Here is a 19,031-nt window from a genome sequence, read left to right on the forward strand (position 1 = left end):
AATAAAGGCCTTCTGAAATGAAGCGATGCGTATTTGTAAGAAAAATATCCATATTTAAAACTTAATAAATTCAAATAACTAGCTTCCGGTGGATGACCGCACACATAATGCACATGCGCAAGCTGATTTGCTCCAAATGAGTAACCTCTGATGTGATGTACGACGCAGGATGTAGGAGTAGCGTAAGCTTAGATGTAGAAGCTTAGCTTAGGTTCAAACAAATAGGGCTGTGCAACTAACTCAAGCTCCTCTTCTCTTATATCAAAATCCTTCGACATTTCTCTTTACAGTTTCTCGTTTTAAACTTCTAATTCATGACCAGTGTTTGTTTTGCTCTATCCTCTGCGCTTCTGTGTTCGTCATTGCGTCTAGCGTCGGGTCAGAGGTTGCTCTTCCGCTGCAAATTGATGCATACGGCCCTTTGCCGAAAGCTATGTATTATTACGTTTTAAATATGGATATTTTTCTTACAAAAACCCATTGCTTCACTTCAGAAGGCCTTTATTAACCCACTTGAGCCGTATGGATTACTTTTATTATGAATGGATGCATTTCTTTTTGCTTCAAAGTGTGGCCCCCCATTCACAACCATTATAAAGCTCTGAGGAGCAAGGATATCTCCAATAGTGTTCGTCTGAAAGAAGATATACACCTATCATATACACCTAGGATGGCTTGAGCAAATCATGGGATAATTTTCATTTTTGGGTGAACTAACCCTTTAAGGCCAATTCATACAGCACCGACAGATGCTGACCAATGTGGACAATCACCAGATTAAGTTACAGTATTTCACTTCTCAGACATTCCACGACCCGACAAACATGGTCAATTGGCGAAAAGAAGCACAAACCAATGGCAACAGATGCCAACAGGAGATCACACACTGATCAGACAACACCTGACAAAGGCTACACTGTCAATTTTTGGAATTGACAACCGCATTTACTTACAGATGAGTCTCGAAATGTCCCGTTCACACAGCAACTTGCAGTAGCGTCTCGAATAGGGGTTATGCGCAATCTAACTTCCGTATTCTGTAAAACAGATCAGATCCCTTCCAGTTTAGGTCTTTTGTATGTGCCTCATGAAAAAATTATCTGTTTTATTTAAGATAACTTGAAAGGAGCGAGCAAAGATGAGCATAATTGATGTCCCCCACATATGCAAATTTATATTTAAAAGCTTTTTTCATTTTTCTTCTTTACACTAACGTTTAGATATTTAATAGAATAACAATGTGAACTAGGTAGTTTCGCTGATTACCTTAAAAGTCTATAGATATGCCGTCATAGTTCATACTGCTGTTAACGCTTTCTCTGACAAGCGGATGCAATGAGACCATTTTCCGGTTTGGTCATGTGACGTTCGACATAGAGAAACAAGCGCGCCGCCATCTTTATAATTTTAGGTGTGTCCCAATTTGCATACTTATGCACTATTCTATGACGTTTTTAAGTACAAATAGTGCGTTCACACAGAAAATTCCAAAAAGAAAAAGTGCACTTTAAATACCCGGATGATGCACTAAATTAACGGAAAAAACGAAGTGTGGAATGTTGGACACTTCATGCACTCACCTGTCGCAGCTTTACGTAGCGGAGGGAGAGTATCGGACTCCGTTGTTAAATGACAAAATAACCTTATACAATTCACGCACTACATGGATGAGTACATAGTGCATAAGTACATAGTGTATAAGTGCATAGTGTATAGTGCGTCATTTGGGACGCAACTATTGTCTTTGAACTTTCGTTTTTGCGGTAGCTCTGTATATTTCTATGGCATCGCTGTCAAAGAATATTTAGCTGGTGAAGTGGATTTACTTGTTGTAGAGTTAATAAAAGTTATCATGAGCATTGTAATGTTTAAAGCAGATGTCTTAACAAATGTCAGTAGAACGGGAAGATTTTAAAACGAGCAGTTCATCCATAAATACGTAAGATCACTGTGGAAATACAAACCGGAAGACAAAAGACAACTAGCGCAGTTGTCTTTTATTTTCGGGTTTGTATTTCCATAGCGACATTAGGTATTTATGAATGAACTGCACGCTTTAAAATCTTCTGGGTCTACTGACATTTCATTAATCTTCATTAACAGACAGAAGCTTCGATGTAAATACGCGCCAGCCGGACGCATTTAACCGTTGCACTCGCGTCTCACGTCCTTTGCAGCAGTGTCTCGCGCATGACACGGTATTTGAGTCGCGCAATAAACAAACTGACGGGAGCCGCTTCGCTGGAGAACAGTGACAGGCTCTAAAACCTTCAGATGACACACAGCTCATATCACCGTCGCTGTAAGTTACCGAAAGTGAAACCACACACACGAAACCTCTTAGCATATTGACTCTCTTGCACTGTATGACGTAACAAACAGCGAGTTGTCCAGTGCGGTTGCGTTGACACATCGCGGGTTTTCCGAGAATACGGCTGTGAGTCCTAAAAATTTGCTGATGTGAGTTCAGTTATAGAATGCGGTTGTCACTCCAGTGTGAACGAAACCGCATTAAGGACTCAAATACAGGACTGACAACCATATTCTACTGCTGTGTGAACGTGGCGTGTCTGTTGCAGTTGATCGTCGTCTGTCAGTGCAGTGTGATTGGCCTTTATTGTTACTTCTCTCCCCTACATACCTCTGGAGTAAGACAAAAACAGCATAAATGCTGGTTGCTTTGGGATTTGGGTCACTGCATTCTAGGGCTGATTATGAACTGCTACTGAGAGGGCTTCAAATTTGAGAGTTCAATTTAGAGATTGATATTTTATACTCGTGCTTTCCCAAAAACGACCTTCTCCCTTGAGAAACATAATTAACCTATGTCTATTTGTTTGCCTCAAGACACAACAAACAGACATGAAGTGAGGGAGATGGTGGTGATTTGGGGGAGGGGTGGCTCTACACCATAATACCAAACACCGAAGGAATTTGCTTATTTTAAAAACAGTCTGTTCGCTCCAGGCAGCTAACACAACCTTATTAAGAGTGGTCAACTGATGGAGGTCATCAAACAATCAGCTGAGAGCCTTTCTTTCTACTCCCACGCACTGTGAGTTGAATGAACCATTTAACCTCATCAAATTTCATGCTATTTATGTAATATCACTCTACAATGCAGTGATTTTGATGGTTATGGGATGTTGTTAAATGGTCCTGTAGGTTTTTACTTTATCTTAGTCAAACAAATCAGTGCGCTGGGACATAGAAGCCTTTTTGGTTTTCGTTATTTGTCAAAGGACACTGCGTCCCCAGTCTAGGATGTTTGTAGAAGAAGATACACTCACCTTATCAGCATGCCATTTACATGAAGGATCTTGTGAACTGGCGGACTATCTGTTTAGTAGAATAATACATTCAAAGTAACATCAACAATGGGCCTATGAGTGATGAGCTGTACATGGATGGCTGAAAGGTGAATGGGATGTCACATTCTTATTTTTTTTTCTTTCTCTATTGCTCTCAACTTTGTTTTTTTTCTTCTTCACACTCTGTCTGAGGCCATCTGGACTCTGGCGGTGTCTGCTCACTCAAGGTGAAAGTAAACTACAGCCTGGGCACTTGTACCACCAAGGCCGCTGCAGTAGAATGAATAAATGTATGTGTTTTATGACAAACAAAAGAGGAAAAAAAATCATTTGTATAATTTTTAAATGATACTATTATGGCAATATTTTAGTATTAATATACAGTGGCCACCCAAACGTATTTGGACTGTCACACTTAAAAATGTATGAATTTCATTGCATTAGAATCGGCAAACAAATGTTTTGAGACATTTACTTAGAACTAACTTTTTTTTTTTTTTGGCATTATATAAATTTGTAACAAAGTGTCACAAAGAATCTCCTATTTTCTCCAAAACACACAAAGATTCACACGCACACACACATAGAGTAAGACAGGCATCCTCCTGCAGAGGTGTAAATAGGCTGTAGGTGTTGTTTCTCAGATGGATGATGAGAAAATGGCTTATTTTGTCTTGAGGGCACCATCTGTTTTTCCTTTTTTAATTTTGATCTGAACACTCTGGGTGTTTATTTGTGTTACTCTGTGAATACCGAGAAGATGACAACAAGCTCAAACATGTTGCATGACAATTTGTTGGATAAAAAAGATATATAAGACTCTTTGAGACTCTTTGACTCTTTTCTGCTAAAATTTCTGTGGGATTATTGAACAAAAGACTGTATAAAAAAATAAAAAAAAAGAAGAAAAAAAAAATAGAAAGGAGCTGGGAGTTCCAGGAAATAATAATAATAACAACAACAATAATTTAATGTAATTTTTAGGAACATCCCTTTTACTGTTTTTCATTACAAATTGCAGTTTGTTTGTTTGTTTGTTTTGTTTTTACAATCGCATAACTGAAGGGTGTGCACGTGAAATCAGGTACCCATGTAACCAGTGAGCACTCATCAGTGGCACCTCCAGGAAATTTTTAAATGGGATGGTCAGAGGGGCATAGTCAAAATCATTGGGTGGCACACTAATACATACACAGGAAAAAAGTGGCAACCTGCAATTGTAATTTCAAAGATTTACTTCTACATTATGTAGCTGAAAAAAGTACTTCTGTTGACCTGATGTAGTCAGATTAAATGACATTTTTGACTTGCATGAAACCAGTTAATTTTTATTTTTTTATTTCTTTGTGTCAACCTCTTTTTTAGGCTGCTGATTTCCTGTATTATCTAGTTCAGACCCCCCGACCCCAACTTTCATATGTGAGCTGCAGCTGTACGACTCCGTCTAGCATTGGGTGAGTGAATTTTTTGCATTAATAAGGAATAAGATAAGGTGAGGATATAATGTTTGTTGATTAGGGTTAAAATGGAACATCATTTCTGTGTGCGCACTCCGAGACAGAGTGGAACACCTACAAGTAGGCTATACTTTTGGCTTAACTCGGTCGCGCGGCTAAACAATCAAATACACACAAAAAATATGACGCAATCCGAGTTTTCACATAAACACAGTTGGTTTATGTCTTAAGTAAAGGTAAACACTTGGGAGAAGCGGATGTGTATCAATAGGCCTTATATGGTCTATGCATTAGCTCTTAAGGTGACAGCAGCCTAATATACCTGCTGCATTCTGTCATTATCAGTTTTTTTTTTTTTTAATTGCTTTGGTCAAATTTTCACAAGCAATTGGTACATTTTTAAAATTCTTAGTACTAATATCACAACAGATCATCAAATGTGTATTTTTTTCAAACATTTCAGCATGTTTTCAAACATTTCAGCATCGTGAACGAGTCACGGCTGAAGGGCGTTGTGTGCAACCCCTTCAGCTGTGACTTATTTACGATTGTATTTATGTGTTAATACAATACACAAAATCACAAAGTATCCTTTTTCACAACACAAGTGTTGTGAAAAACTGTCTTTCATAATGCTATTACTATCAAACTTTTCATTTGCACCTCTTTTTGTTCAGTTTATTACATTTGTCTATTAAATCCAAATGATCTTAATGGTTAATCAATAAATAATTTGGTACATCTATAGATTTCTATAGATACAGATTCTATAGTTTTTATTTTGTTTGCAATTTCCGATAAAGATAACCAAAAGTAATGATTTCTTTTTACATTATAAGTGATTTATCTTAGATTATAAAACGGTTAGTTCCTGTCCTTGATTCTGATTGGTCAATAGCTGCGTTTTATTCACAATAAAACACGACTATAACCGCTTCACCCAGCGGTTCTGTGTATCACTACACAATACCTTTAGCAAGCACTCTTAGCAACGTAAACTGTATGTTCTCAATTTATATTGTTCATTGAAGCTTACTGTATTATGTAGAAGAGTGTTGTGAGAAAAAGAGCAAGTGAGCAAGTTTATTACCTGCATTCAGATTTAGCATTTTCCTTCAGGTCAGTCCTATGTTCTGTTTAAATGTCTGCTGTATCATCTTGTCCTTTTAACATTTAAGGGGTTTTCATGTGACTGACAGTCGGTAGTCAAAGCATTTGTCAGTTGCGTCTTGTTCCGCAATTCAATCTTTTCAATATAAAAGTCTTCGCTACTGACTGACACACTTATAAAGACTCATAAAGAAAATAATTATTTCAGCAAGGGTGATTTGAAACATTTATCTTGCATTGTTTAATATTGAATGAACTGATTGTTAAAAGTACTAAACTGAAAGAAGATCATACTTTTGTGTTTCAGTGATTAAACCAAATGTTCACATTACATATCACAATGTTCTTGTGTTTTGAAACCGTGATTACGTAGAATGAAAATATGTACAACTAGAATGAAAGCATGAGATAAGGTTTTGAAAGAATGACTAGCTGTGTTACTTTTTTTTTTTTTTTTTTTTTTTTTTTTTTTTTTTTTTTGCTTTGGTACTTTTTTCACAGGTAAGGTGTACATTTTCAAAACTCTTAGTACAAAAATCCAAACTGATCACACTTGTAACACAGCTAGTCATTCTTTCAAAACCTGATCTCATGCTTTCATTCTAGTTGTACATATTTTCATTCTACATAATAGGTCCAGATAGATTTCCACTTCGCTGAATGGCCAATTTTGATAAATTTTAACTGAGGTATTTTATATTTTAAATACATTTCCATGTATTTATGCCCATCTCTGTTGCTAGGACCCATTTTTTGAGATGAAATTGAAAGACTATCACCTATCAGCTACTTCTAATTGCTTTGATATTATTTGATTTTTTTAGATTTAAAATATATTTCAATATGGTTTTACTGAGTAAAGCAAGGCAATTTATACTTTATACTACAGATTACAGTCTAACTATATAATATCATTTTCATCATGGAAAAGTAATGGACAATTAACAAATTAATAGTTTTTTTTTTTTAACTGCAGTATTTTTACTTTTTTTTTTTTTTTTTCAATTAAAATTACTGAGAAGCTGATTCTGAATAATTACACTGAACTCAGATGGCTTCTCCACTAAGTAAACCCATATCAACAAGCTCTCCATGCAGAGAAAACATGGGATAGATATTTGAGGTGTCTGACAGATGTTCCCATAGAGGAACAATCAGTCTTACAATCCATTACTGTCAACCATCTATAGAAGTTTATTATCTCTGTGCAGTCATTGTAGACACATGGACAACATTCAGAACAACATTCAGGCAACATGATAGGTGTTTTTGAAGAGACTGTACAAATGTTTTCAAAGTTCTCCACTCTGTTGTGGACACACTCACTCTGTGATTGTAAAAATTAAGGTTGTATTATGTGTTAGAACCCACACAGTTCAATGTTTTATTAGTCACTGCATGTCTGGTAAAATGTCACTGAAATGTGAAACTGAAATACACGAAAATGTACTGCACAATGTGGAGTAAGTAGACAATGACAACGTTTACAGCAATAATGCGATTATTTATCATAATCAGAGTAAGGTCTTGATTGCAGTAAGATGTTTACATGACACAAGCAGAACTCTTCACTCCAATTTTACATGCAATTTTCATTACTCTGATTATTCACTAATAAGTATGGTTATACCACACTTAGATAGGCATACAGTGTGCATGTTACCGGCCATTGTTTTAATCTATTCACATCAAATTCGAAATACATTTTTTGCCGAGATGAACATTGCAATGGCGGGTTTGCCTATGCTGCCATCACGTTCTACTTTGTGCCATCTCGATGAAGATATGGAGCAGAGACTGTGTGTCGAGTTGTTTTGACAGAGTTTAGCAATTTGGAGAAAAGAAAACTTCAGAATAATGTCACGGAGTTCATTCATGAAGTTGTGCACATGCGCATTTTGGTCAGAGCGTTAATAATACGATTAAGGTGTTTACATGCCTGTTTATTGCGATTTAAAATCGGCATAAACCACCTAGTTTAATGTGATAGTTACTATGATTATGAGCTCAATCACATTCGTTTGTTTGAAGTATTGCGTTTACATGAGGTAAAGTTTAATCGCAATATTGCCAAAATCGCATTATGAGTGTGCATGTAAACGCACTGTATGTGTGTTAAATCCTGGCAGTCTATCCATCAAGTCAATAAAATGTTCAAATTCTGATATTACATTTAGTTAATTTATTACATTGGAAATAGAACGTCAGATCAAATGCATTGCATTGTGGGATACAATACTCTGTGTACTGTACCTTGTGAACAAGATGCCTAATTGTATTGAATGCACATTTGTAGTGTACTTCAAATCTTAAAAGTATATTTTAAAAACAAACTACTTCATGTACTTCATCATGACTATCTTTCTTATCCTTCAGTACTACATATTAGTCTTAGTATGAATAACATAGTATGCTTTTCTAAACATAACATAGCCTTTATCAGCTTTCATTAGCGTCACATTTCAAATCAGCCCATTTTGTTAACGAGCAACACAAGTCCGAGCAGGACACATTAGCAATCAATGTTGTTCAGACAGGGCTGTAACTCTGTCCTTGTGGCCTACTGAGGAGTATAACCCTACTCAGTAGCCTTTCACATGCAATTAAGCTGTTTGTTTTACATGCATTTGTGGGTCCTGGAGGTCTGACAGACACAGGGCAGACCCTGCTCCCTATTGAGAACCATCTGCCGTACAGCCAATTAATATTCAGTAGGCCTTCTGGTAGAGCTTATATTCACATAACCTGCTCAGAGAGCAGCTGATGAAGGGGAGGTGCCTCTGAGAATCACAGGTTTCTTGTGTGGACAGGCTGTGACAATGTCAGTGCTATTCAACTTCCTGTACGTGTGAGATGTGTTAAACTGCAAAGGAGCAAACAGGTTTTCTCTTGCAGGTTCATGGGGTTCCACTTTTAGCCTGGTGGATTGTCTTTGATTTACTCAGCAGTTCGTATGAGTTAAAGGGTTAGTTCACCCAAAAATGAAAATTCTGTCATTAATTACTCACCCTCACCCATAAGAAAAACAAAAATAATGACTTTATTCAACAATATCTAGTGATGGGCGATTTCAAAACACTGCTTCATGAAGCTTCAAAGCTTTACGAATCTTTTTTTTCGAATCAGTGGTTCGGAGCGTGTATCAAACTGCCAAAGTCACGACCCCCAGTGGTGAACCATTGAAATGTCAAAACACTTATGACGTAACAAAGCCTCGTTTACTGAAATCACGTGACTTTGGCAGTTTGATACATGCTCCGAACCACTGATTCGAAACAAATGATTCATAAAGCTTTGAATCTTCATGAAGCAGTGTTTTGAAATCGCCCATTACTAGATATTTTTGAATAAAGTCATTATTTTGTCTTTTTGGCGAACAAAAAGTATTCTCGTCACTTCATAACATTAAAGTTGAACCACTGTACTCACATGAACTGTTTTAAATATGTCTTTAGTAGCTTTCTGGGCATCTGAAAGTGTTAATTTTCTTGCTGGCAATGGAGGCCTCACTGAGCCATCGGATTTTATCAAAAATATCTTAATTTGTGTTCCGAAGATGAACGAAGGTCTTATGGGTATGGAATGACATGAAGATAAGTAATTAATGACAGAATTTTCATTTTTGGGTGAACTAACCCTTTAAGCAATAATGTAATCACAACATAGTATAGTAAAACCATAGGGTCAAGGTTTGGCTGGTTAGCATGGTCCAGTTAGCCTCTGCTAGAAGATACCGTAACTTGGTCCAAAAACCATCTTCTCCATTGACGGCTATTCACAAGCAACATATACAGTGCTGTTTAAAAGTTGGGATGCATTGAGACATTTTTTGGAAGGAAATTAATACATTTATTCAGTAAGAACACATGGAATTGATCAAAACTGACAGTGAAGACATTTATAAAGTCTTATGATAATTCTTATTTCAAATAAATGTTTCTATTCATCAAAGAATCCTGAAAAAGGTATCATAGTTTCCACAAAAATATTACAGTAAGCACCACAACTGTTTTTAAGATTGATAATTGTTCACTGAGCAGCAAATCAGCATATTAGAATGATTTCTGAAGGATCATGTGATGCTGAAGACTGGAGTAATGATGCTGAAAATTCAGCTTTGACATCACAGGAATAAATTACATTTTAAAATATATTAAAATATAAAACAGTTCAATTTTAATAACATTTTTACAATATTACTGTTTAACTGTATTTTATCAAATAATGCAGCCTAAAGAGCATACTGTCCTTACTGACTTTTTAACGGTAGAACAAATCAATTACAAATCAGCGACGAGAATACTTTTTGTGTGAAAAAACAAAATAAAAATAATGACTTTATTCAACAATTTCTTCTCTCCCCTGTCATTTTCCTAAACAGTTGAAGCAGTGCAGTGCGTTTGTTTATGTCAGAATGCCGGCTCAGTGTTTGCTGACTCCTGCGTCAGCATCACAAGCATGCGTCGTGGTGTTCACGTGAACAGCTTCGGCCAACACTGATCCGGCGTTCTGACGTAAACACAAAAGCGCTGCTCTGCGTCAACTGCTTAGGAGAATGACAGGAGAATAATATATATATATATATATATATATCTCCTTGTGGAAAACAGGCTTTCGAATACCTTCAACTGCATAATCTGTTATCCCATATTAAATTGATATGAATGCCAGGAATTATACACAGACAGTGATTCATTTAAAAACTATTATGTAGAAATGAATTTATGACATGCCCCCTCTGTTTTTTATCAATCTCACTTTATTTCTATGATACGTAACATTAAACACTTGGTAATAAGCAAATCAAAGTATAACATATTTAATCAATCATTTTAAGTATGCAATATATTTTAATAATGCATGCCTCTTTAAGTAGATATAGATACTATAATGAAAAATAGGAGCCATATTCTTTGTGCTTTGAAAAGAGCGAGTTAAAATACAAAAAAGACAAGCATAACACAGGCCCCTCTAAGCTTCTTCTCGCTTGACCGACCTTGAATGAAGCCTCTGATGAGAAGAAAAGCTATTTTCACTTACCTCACCATGCAGACGTGCCAGTCCTGGAGGCCTGTGATCTTCACTGCTCAGCTGGGCTGTTTTCACCTGCCTCTATTTTCCAGTGGATCTGTAACTATAAAACACTGTTAAATTAATATTGTCCCTTCACAATCACACACAGGGCTTGTGTTGTATTAGAGAGCTGATATTACAGCAGGCATGGTACTTAACAAGCAACGGTGGGGAAAAAAGGTGTAAGAATAGCGCATTTAGTGTAGCAATAGAGTTTGATTTCAGTTTATAATTCACAATGCAGTGATGTTCAGGTCCGTAGGCTTTGAAATTGTGATTTGGCAATCATGTTAGTAGAGAATAATGTACAGCAAACTGGTCATTATTGCAGAATACACACTTGATGCGAAGCGGATAAGTTTGGTATGACCTTGAAAGGGGTTTGTTTTGTGATAATGACCGGCTAACTACACGTTATCTGGATTATTACATGGCTAGCTGCTAAATACATGGTTGGCAAATACTGATTTGAGTTATGAGAGAAGACAGAGAATGATAGAGTGATACAAGCAACATGAAACTAACACAGCCATTGTATGAGAAAAGGCAATATTATAGTATTTTTGCTAAAACATACCTATACATACAATTCACTGCAGTTTCCAACTGAAATAAACAATAAAACACCAAGAACTTTTATTCCTTTTCACACAAATTATGATTACAGGGTCAGATTATTGATTAATAGCATTTTTCTGCACTTCCTATTCCTTGCACAATACTGTTATTATGACCTCAAAACACTTTTACCATAATGAATGACTTGTAAACTAATACATTTTGACATTTGCATCACATAACCAGCTCCACATGTATGGCTTTTCTGAAATCAAAATTGATTTTTTTTTTTTTTGGAATATTTCAGTATTTATTATAAATGATGTATCTGTGCACTTCATTATTTTTTAAAATTCATGTGCCCTTGTAATCTTTTATCAAAATAACTTCCCCTCCCTCTTGCGGCAACATCTCTTCTCTTCTCTCTCTTCTCTAAAGACTTGTTTTTTGGTGCAAGGGCAGGACAACCTGAGATCACAGTAATAGCAAACGACAATGATCCAACCATCCGATCAATTCCTGAAGGACTCGGATATGTGTCACAATAAGGAGGAAAAGACTATTGCAACTTCAGTTTCATGCTGACTTTAAACTCGCTCAGTAGCTCATCTGGTACATCATCACAGGGACGAGTCCCGTGAAAGTCATGATAAAAGAAATGAAAGACTTGTAGAAGCAAGCTAAAATGTGTTTGCTTTTGTTAACACTATCGGATAGGTTTACGGTTGGGTTTAGGGTTTAGCGCCACTCACCGAACATATCCAATCCATTCATATCCAAACTGCCGAGATATGTGAAACAACAAACATAATAAAACATTGGCAGATTCACGTTCATCTGTTTCAGATGAAAGTGAACACTCTTTTAGTCCCACACATCGGACATTTCACTTTGAGAGTGTAGTGAAACATTCAAGAAGCAGCATGCTCATTTCCCAATGAGCATGTTTTCAGAAAATACCTGGGATAACAGTCAGTTATACAGTTTGGGATGATTAAACAACAATATTTTATTGTAGAAAGATTCAACTGACCAATCAAAATCATATTTTCTAGAAAACTAAACTGCATTTATTGAGTTCACATTAGCTGTTCTAACATGCACTTTACTTATATTTTTCCTAATGATCTAATAGACTTTACAAACTAAAAAAACATTATCAAGGAAATCAAACATGGATGATTTGACTTATTTCTGCTTTCAAAAATAAGAACAACTATCAGATATGGGCTTTTTATATTGATGAGAAAAAAGTGAAGCATGAACATCTTTTTGGGAAGGGTTCAAGATCCTTGACTTGTCTCTTGCAAATACTTTTGAAATGTGTAGTCACAGCTATAAAATGGACTGTGAAGAGAGAAAGTTGTAAAACAGAGCAATGGGTTGTGTTTCAGAGAGGATGTTGATGTACAAAGTATACCTCCCAGTGTCCTAGTCCTTATAGTCTGCCGGCTATTTACAACCTTGTGGCCAGATCTATCACATCATTTGTGCAGCATCTCAGGGCCCTCATCCCTACAGGCCCAACCTTTGGACCTCTGGGTCCCTCCCTCCCTTTTCCGACCGCCCCATTGTTGCTGTCTTGGAAAATCATCAGCTGACAGATTTACTGGTGTGAGCATTAGCTGAACTCAGGAGAGGGTACAGCCTCATAGAGTTACACTCCAAGATGGCTCACCTCCTCTTTGGAGGCTCAATAATTTACTGTACTGGCATCTCTGTGAATGTAGCAGTAAATGTACTGTTACTGTTAAAGGAGATATGAATCGGACAGCTGCTCTGAGCAGATTCATTGCAGTACAGTCACCCTAATGACTCTGTTTGATGATATATAACAAAGACAGATTGAACTGCTGTTTTTAAGACATCCTGAGAACTTGATTTTCTCTCCTGCCCCTAATCATGATGGGTCTGTGAAAACCATCTTGTTCTTTTCTCTGTTTTTCTTTGATTTTCAGATATTGCATTTTATACAGTGCATCCGGAAAGTATTCACAGCACTTCACTTTTTCCACATTTTGTTATGTTACAGCATTATTCCAAAAGGGATTAAATTCATTATTTTCCTCAAAATTCTACAAACAGTACCCCATAATGAAACATAAAAGAAGTTTGTTTGAAATCATTGCAAATTTATTAAAAATAAAAAACGGAAAAAATCACATGTACAAAAGTATTCACAGCCTTTGCTCAATACTTTGTTGAAGCACCTTTGGCACCAATTACAGCCTCAAGTCTTTTTGAGTATGATGCTACAAGCTTGGCACATCTATTTTTGGGCAGTTTCTCCTGTTCTTCTTTGCAGGACCTCTCAAGCTCCATCAGGTTGGATGGGGAGCGTCAGCGCACAGCCGTTTTCAGATCTCTCCAGAGATGTTCAATCGGGTCTGGGCTCTGGCTGGGCCACTCAAAGACATTCACAGAGTTAGCCCATAGCCACTCCTTTGTTATCTTGGCTGTGCGCTTAGAGTCGTTGTCCTGTTGGAAGATGAACCTTCGCCCCAGTCTGAGGTCCAGAGCACTCTGGAGCAGGTTTTCATCAAGGATGTCTCTGTACATTGCTGGATTCATCTTTTCATCTACTCTACCATACAGGCTTGATTGGTGGAGTGCTGCAGAGATGGTTGTTCTTCTGGAAGGTTCTTCTCCACAGAGAAACTCTAGAGCTCTGTCAGAGTGACCATCGGGTTCTTGATCACCTCCCTGGCTAAGGCCCTTCTCCCCCAATCACTCAGTTTGGCCGGGCGGCCCGCTTTAGAAAGAGTCCTGGTGGTTCCAAACTTCTTCCATTTATGGATGATGGAGGCCACTGTGCTCATTGGGACATTCAATGCTGCAGACATTTTTCTGTAACCTTCCCCAGATCTGTGCCTAGATACAATCCTGTCTCGGAGGTCTACAGACAATTCCTTGGACTTCATGGCTTGGTTTGTGCTCTGACATGCACTGTTAACTGTGTGACCTTATATAGGCAGGAGCTAATGTTAATGGTCTGGGCATTTATATTTTCTGTCAGTCATCTTCTGTTATATCATCTAATAGTCTTTAAACAATGTCAAACATTTATTTTAATTTGTTTCATTAGATTTGCCATCCACCATTAAAGTGAGGCATTATACAAATACTGAGGGTCAGTGAGATTTTTTTTTTTTTTTTTAAATAAATTATTACTTTGGTAACAATTTTTAGAATACTGTTCAGCAATAATGAATAACTACGCAGGAACAAATCAGTAATGCAATATTAACATTCCAGTTAATGCTATTAACTAAGAAGAAACTCTGATTAATGAATTGGTAAGTAATGCTCAGTTGAATGAAGTAGTTCACCATTAACTATGGTCACACTTTAGATTAGGGTTCAATTCTCACTATTTGACAATTCTCCAACTTTTGCCTCAGTAAACTCCTAATTACTGTTTATTAATAGTTAGTAAGTTTTTTTTAATTTTAGGAATTGAGTAGGATTAAGGGATGTAGAATATGGTCATGCAGAATAATGTGCTTTATAGGCACTAATAAACAGCCAATATAGTAATATGCATGCTAATAAGGGTTTGGATAGTAATTGCTTTAGAAGGATGTAGTAACACTTGAGTCATTACTAACCAAAACCTTACAAAAATCTCAAACGCTTACAAAGACTTCAGTTATAGAGAGTTACCATCACTTTATAATAGTGATCCAAATAATTAGTAATTCTTTCTGAAGGATTTGGTAATACTTGAGTCATTACTAGTAGGTTACCATGATCTTTACCTTAGATTTAATTATACATTGTGCATTACTCTCATTAATTTTGAACCTGTTAGTAGTCCTCTGGGAGGTATGAAAAAAATAGTACTGATTAGTACCACATAATAGTGAAGTACCACTGAAGTAACTGTGCACTATTACTTACTAATTCATTAATCAGAGTTTTTTTGCTTGCTAGTTAATAGTACAGTAGTTACTGGGGTGTAACGGTACACAAAAATGATGGTTCGTTATATACCTCGGATTTGAAGTTACTGTTCGGTATGGGTTCGGTACAGCAGGAGAGGAAAAAACTAAACATATATATTCTTTTTTTATTAAACAGTGGTTTACTAAACAAATTGTTTCTCAGTCTTTAAATAAATTCAATTATAATTAAAATTTTCTTAAGGATAAAAAAATCTATCTCTTCTAATGCTGTAAACTAGCCTATATATGGAGCCCTTACTTACACATTACAATAAATATTAAAGGTTACAATTAACAACAGAGCCCAAACTATTTTAAATTCAGTTGCTATTTATTTTTAGATATAATAATCAACACTCACATAGAAATTGTATGCAAACATGTAAATTGCATATAAAGCAGTTTTTGCATTAACTTCTAAATCTTATTATAAAATTACGTTTCTACTCCAATTCGTTGTTATAATATATTCATTTACACAGTGGCCATCATAACTTGTTTTCTTGACAGATTTATTTAAATGTAGGCCTACATGAAACGTATACATTGAATAATCAAGACAGGTTAAGTAAAATATATTGAATATAATGGCTAATATAGTGCATATATTTAGCGAAAGAGTTCACTTCTCTAGTGAGCTAACGTGCTGTGGACACTGAATGACTTGCCTCAGAAACATTTACCTCAGAAATATAATGCTACGTGACATTGTTCACAAGCTGTTTTATTTGAGAGATGAGACTTTGTTTCTTATAGAAAGTAACAAAACACCAGAGCTTATTGCTATTATTGGTGGTTAAAAGTGGTTGATGGGCTACAACTCTGTATTCATTGGTACACGTGTACTGAACCGAAAGACATGTACCAAAAATTCTTTGTACGCATACGTGTACCGTTACACCCCTAGTAGTTACTATAAATGTTAATATTATGTTACTCATTTGTTCCTGTGTAATTATTCATTAATAACTGAACAGTATTCTAAAGTACTTTTTTCAGAAAGGAAGCTTTAAATTGATCAAAAGTAAAAGTAAAGACATTTATAATATTACAAAAGATTTATGCTAGTCTTTTGAACTTTGTTCATCAAAGAATCAACAAATTCAGCTATGCCATCACAGGAATATAGTTTATTATAGTTTATATATACATTTTAAAATGTATTAAAGAAATTTTATTGTATTTGAAATTGTAATAGCATTTCAAAATATCACTTTTCTTATCGTGTGTGTGTGTGTGTGTGTGTGTGTGTGTGTGTGTATAAACTTACCGATCCCCAACTTTTGAATAGTAGTGTGCATATATACATAGAAAAACCAGGTGCTTTAAAGTTGTATCATTTAAGCCTCTAAAACAACAGAGAGTATAGCAAGGAAATTTGAATTTGAACTAACAGCCTTTTTTTTTTTTTTTTTCTTTCTCAGTCAGCAATGTTGCTTTACGGGGAAACCATCTCATTTCTGTTCCAACCTCCTTGTGTTCAGCTAAGTCATAAATAAAATGCATTACGCAAAGGCCTGGATTACAGTATTGAGAGCTTTGATTAAAATTCATAGGAGTTTGATTTGGCAATTCAGTCTTTGAGGGAATAATGGGAAATTAATGTTTAATCCTATTAAGATAAGGATGTGTTCTTGGACGCGTCACTTTCTATATCTCCACAGCGACCATCCACCATAAATTGAATTCCTTCTATGACTGCAGAAGTCTCTGGCTTCCCTCAAGTCATTACCAAATCCATGACCAGCTCAAAACATACAATATTGTTATGATAGGGTGCTTATCTGATTTCCAAATGGAAATCATGTGTGAACTAAATCACTCTGAATAACAGCTCTGATGGTATTAAAGGGATTTTGCCTGACACTGATAAGTAAAAGCAGAAATATGTTTAGATGACATGACTGCCCTTGGTGATATCATCCATGCACATTACATCAAAACTGCTTCTTTGATTCTTAAAAGGGAATTTTTCACAGATTAAAGCAGGACATGTTCACATAAGTTTGTATGTGGTTGAACTGAGAGAAGTTGTTTTGTCAGTTCTTTTGTCAGCATCAGAAGTTGAAAAACAGTCAACAAAATTGTAGAACTGAATTCTAAAGCGTTAAACTGCTTAAATAATATTTCATTCAAATGACCTAAAATAAATATAAAGGATGGATTTACATGGGTTAGCTGTGTGGATCTTGTTTATGGAAAAGTAGTCATGTGTCACATTTATAAACTTGATCTCGGTTATTTGACCATAAAAGTAGCTTCACAGTACTACCTGATTTTCTGGTGGTTCCCGAGTCATTAGTCACATGGCATTTACGGCTTAGTTGTTCGTCTCAAAAAACAAATGTGTACAGAACTGAGCATCCATGAGTAAAGACGGCAAAATTTAAATTACGTACCTCCAGCTGAGCAACTGCCATTGAGATGAATGGGAATACTAACAAATAGCTTTCTCCAGTGGCCTGTTGCATGAAGCTAGTTGAACAAACTCAGAGTATCAGAGTAGGTTTGGAGTTGACAAATCCAGATAAATCCAACCTGGTTTAGATCAGGATCAACTGTTGCACAACACTTGGTATAAACTTTGTCAACTCGGGTTTAATCCAGAGTTTGCAAAGCGCATGCACCTAAAAGTGTGACACGTGCGGCAAAGAGCCAATCGCACGGAACAAGGAGAACGTCAGTTTGATTTACTTCTCGCGAGAGAGCCGCGCAATTCATGTCTCTTCCGAAGATTAAGAGATCGTTATGAAAAATATGATATACATATTAATATAATAGGCCTAATTATATGAATATGTCATGAATTATTCATAATTTTAATTTATTTAATATAAATATAATGAATAATTAACAGCAAATGTTGAGCAATTTTGTCTCTAAAATGTTTTCACTATAAACGGATTTAATTTGGAGCGAGAAATACAGGGGGAATGGCTTTATCGCATCAGATACATGTCACTTTACTCACAGCTGATTGGTCGAGTTTGAGTTTGTGATCTCTAACTCAGAATAAAACCTGCTCCGGAGCAGGTTATCTGTGAAGCGTAAATTACCATAGCAATGAACCCCGCTAAAAACCAATCTACCTTCATAAGCCCAAAAAACCAGAGTTTGGTCAAACTAATCTTGAACTTACCTGGGTAGCAACTGAAACTGGCTTTGTGCAATAGGCCACAGGTATTATCGACCTCCTTGAAAATAACATACCTGTGAAGTGAATCTATAAAAATTTCACTCCACTGCCAATGGCACATTTCTGCATGTGTTTTATGACAGCAATCAATGAACAGAAAATCATCATCATTCCATAAAGGCTTTTATCTCTTCTCACACCACTTCCCACTCTCATTGTTCAACCTTCAGCCTAATCCATCAAGCTCATGGCTTGGATCCTCTCTCTTTATCTGGAAACTTCTATTGCAATACGGTCCATAAAACTCAGCAACAGTTATTACCATCTCACAATAGCATGGCTGAAGATCCCACCCTGTAATTAAAGAGTGAACTAGGAAATTTATTAGCCCTTTTAGACACAGTAGCTTTCATACATAATGAAGCATATCCCAAAACTTAAG

The 19,031-nt window shown here is 36.1% G+C and overlaps 1 long non-coding RNA gene across 1 annotated transcript in view; it reads left to right on the forward strand.

Moving 5' to 3' along the window:
- The first annotated feature begins 2,181 nt into the window (after nucleotides 1-2,181).
- The window catches only part of LOC127518817 (uncharacterized), a 46,188-nt gene continuing 29,338 nt past the window's right edge, over nucleotides 2,182-19,031 (forward strand). Inside the window, exons 1-2 of the long non-coding RNA XR_007931669.1 lie at nucleotides 2,182-2,302; nucleotides 4,677-4,765. This is a non-coding gene — a long non-coding RNA (uncharacterized LOC127518817). The remainder of the gene's footprint in view (nucleotides 2,303-4,676; nucleotides 4,766-19,031) is intronic.

The sequence above is a fragment of the Ctenopharyngodon idella genome, chromosome 9 (assembly GCF_019924925.1).
Source record: "Ctenopharyngodon idella isolate HZGC_01 chromosome 9, HZGC01, whole genome shotgun sequence".
Lineage (NCBI taxonomy): Eukaryota > Metazoa > Chordata > Actinopteri > Cypriniformes > Xenocyprididae > Ctenopharyngodon > Ctenopharyngodon idella.